The following is a 3,637-nucleotide window of genomic DNA, read 5'->3' as shown; positions in this document are numbered from 1 at the left end:
AGTGGTCATGTCAATCTACTACATGAGAAGAAAAGGAGTTCTTGTTCTCAAAGTTCAAGAGAATGTTCTCCGTAGAGTGTCTCCCGTTATAATTATCGAGATTCACCAAGAAAAGAATAAAAGGGGTATTGGGAATGTCACATGGACATGCTAAGAAAGGTCTCTAAAGTATGTACGCGAGAAAACCTACGCCTGTTCTTATAGTCAAGGGTAATGAAACTGGAAACTATGGTGTTCCAAAAGTTGATGAGAAAAGATTAAAAACAGATATGGTACCATATTCTTCAGCTGTTGGAAGCTCAATATATTACCCTGACACAGTTCACGTATCCAGATTGTTTTGGCAATGTCCAGTCCATATATAGATCACATGGAATGGAGTCAAAGATATCGGCCTCATGCTGAAAGAAATAAGTGCTCTCAAAAGATTGTGAGTACAAAGACAAGACTTGTGAAATGTATAGCGGAATCCACAATTGTCGCTAACTTTCACACTTGGAGATTTTTGTGTGGAGAAGCTCCAAAAGAATGAAACAATTATCATCAATGTGATGCAAAGATAGGTTATAGCTTGATATGAGGCTGAGGGACAGGCAAAATGGTTAAGGAGACCTGTACCCAGAATTGATAGTGGTTGACAACAGCGATAACCATTTTAAGTTTTTTGCTCCTATGACAACGAGTCAAGTGTTGATGCCAAACACACTGACACAGTGTTATGCGTTGTAAAGGAGAAAGTCCAGAATTATGTAGAAATACTTGAAGCATAAAAGCAACAAACAAGTGTTTGCAGATCTGCTTAGTAAAAGCTTACCGCCCAGTGCGTTCGGAGAACACACAGTCGACATGGGTTTTATGGTATAGTCTAAAATTTCCGGACAATAAAAGGGCCGAAGGTTAAAGAATCTGTTTCAAAACAGAGGAGTGTGTTGTACGTGTTGATTCTATCAGGAATGAACCGTGATGATGAGACATGCTCTACATGCAAATCTGTGATGGAACGAGTACTTTGAAAAGAGTTGACATGATTGTACACTACGAGAATTGTATTGTTCGCCTCCGTGAGAATGAAGCTTATGATGACTACACGGCCTCACAGACTCTTCCAGTAACAGTGACTGAGTGTCAGGCCATTGAGTCGTATGCTGTGAAAGCATTCACGCAGGCAAACTTTTATATGTTGCAACAAGATATGAAGAAGGTACAGGAGCTTGAGGTAATTGATAGACTGACAGGGACCGATAGTCAGAGATTTGTGGTTGCGTGGAAGAATAATAGGGATCACAGACTTAATGTGGACTATACGCCAGGTAACTCGGCAGAAACTATAAAAGTGCAGTTGCCGAAGTATGACTCGCAAAGGGCTTCCTTTCAAGCATCTTATTCATGTTTTGAATGCACTGAACTTACTTATGATACCCAAGTGTTGTGTCCTGCAAAGATTGTCAAAAAAAGCACGAGCTGGACTGCCCGTGAAGCGCACCAGCGATTTGTTTGCGTGGGGTTGGTCCAGTGGTGAGGACAGAGCTAGATATAGTGAGTTGACCATCAAATCTTCAGAAGCATGTCATGTCGCATGCAGTAATCCTTTCTTATTCGACAAGTTGATGGCAGCTCTGGATGATATTATAGCGAATAAGGACATTCAGGGAAATGAAGATGATAGTCAGAGAAGCTTCGTGAACAATAATCCATTTGAGCCTAACCGAGATCATATTATGGTTCGTGATCTAGTAAAGGTTTCCACCAAGGGCGCACCTAAGCAGAACAGTAGAGGTCACGGTAAGGATGGCCTAGATGTGACAAAAAATGAGAGGCCTAAAGCATTTGACGAGAAATCTGGACGAAAATGTAGCATATGTAGCGGCTCAGTGTTGGGGAACGTAGCAGAAATTCAAAATTTTCCTACGTGTCACCAAGATCTATCTATGGAGAGACCAGCAACGAGTAGAAAGAGAGTGCATCTACATACCCTTGTAGATCGCTAAGCGGAAGCGTTCAAGTGAACGGGGTTGATGGAGTCGTACTCGTCGTGATTCAAATCACCGATGATCCTAGTGCCGAACGGACGGCACCTCCGCGTTCAACACACGTACAGCCCGGTGACGTCTCCCACGCCTTGATCCAGCAAGGAGAGAGGGAGAGGTTGAGGAAGACTCCGTCCAACAGCAGCACAACGGCGTGGTGGTGGTGGAGGAGCGTGGAAATCCAGCAGGGCTTCGCCAAGCACCATGGGAGAGGAGGAGTAAGAAGAGAGGTAGGGCTGTGCCAGAACTTCGTGTATAGCTCCCATGCGCCTCCCCACTATATATAGGGGTGGAGGGGCTGGTTTCTTGCCCTCCAAGTCCATTGGGGCGTTGGCCAAGGTGGGAGGAAAGAAATCTCATTATTTCCTTCCCCACCGATTGTTATCCCCCCTTTTTAGGGATCTTGATCTTATCCCTTCGGGATATGATCTTATTCCTTCTAAGGGGGGATCTTGGTGCGCCTTGACCAGGGGTGTGGGGCCTTGCCCCCACTACCCACGTCCATGTGGGTCCCCCCATGCAGGTGGGCCACACTCCGAAACCTTCTAGAACCTTCCCGGTACAATACCGAAAAATCCCGAACATTTTCCGGTGGCCAAAATAGGACTTCTCATATATAAATCTTTACCTCCGGACCATTCCGGAACTCCTCGTGACGTCCGGGATCTCATCCGGGACTCCGAACAACATTCGGTAACCACATACAAACTTCCTTTATAACCCTAGCGTCATCGAACCTTAAGTGTGTAGACCCTACGGGTTCGGGAGACATGTAGACATGACCGAGACGTTCTCCGGTCAATAACCAACAGCGGGATCTGGATACCCATGATGGCTCCCACATGTTCCACGATGATCTCATCGGATGAACCACGATGTCAAGGACTTAATCAATCCCGTATTCAATTCCCTTTGTCTATCGGTATGTTACTTGCCCGAGATTCGATCATCGGTATCCAATACCTTGTTCCATCTCGTTACCGGCAAGTCACTTTACTCGTTCCGTAACACATCATCCCGTGATCAACTCCTTGGTCACATTGCGCATATGATGATGTCCTACCGAGTGGGCCCAGAGATACCTCTCCGTTTACACAGAGTGACAAATCTCAGTCTCGATCCGCATAAAACAATAGATACTTTCGGAGATACCTGTAGTGCACCTTTATAGTCACCCAGTTACGTTGTGACGTTTGATACACCCAAAGCACTCCTACGGTATCCAGGAGTTACACGCTCTCATGGTCGAAGGAAGAGATACTTGACATTGGCAAAGCTCTAGCAAATGAACTACACGATCTTTTGTGCTAGTCTTAGGATTGGGTCTTGTCCATCACATCATTCTCCTAATGATGTGATCCCGTTATCAACGACATCCAATGTCCATAGCAACCATGACTATCTGTTGATCACAACGAGCTAGTCAACTAGAGGCTCACTAGGGACATATTGTGGTCTATGTATTCACACGTGTATTACGATTTCCGGATAATACAGTTATAGCATGAATAAAAGACAATTATCATGAACAAGGAAATATAATAATAATACTTTTATTATTGCCTCTAGGGCATATTTCCAACAGTCTCCCACTTGCACTAGAGTCAATA

This window comes from Triticum aestivum, chromosome 6B (genome assembly GCF_018294505.1).
Source record: "Triticum aestivum cultivar Chinese Spring chromosome 6B, IWGSC CS RefSeq v2.1, whole genome shotgun sequence".
NCBI lineage: Eukaryota > Viridiplantae > Streptophyta > Magnoliopsida > Poales > Poaceae > Triticum > Triticum aestivum.
Note: the sequence above shows the minus strand (reverse complement) of the source record.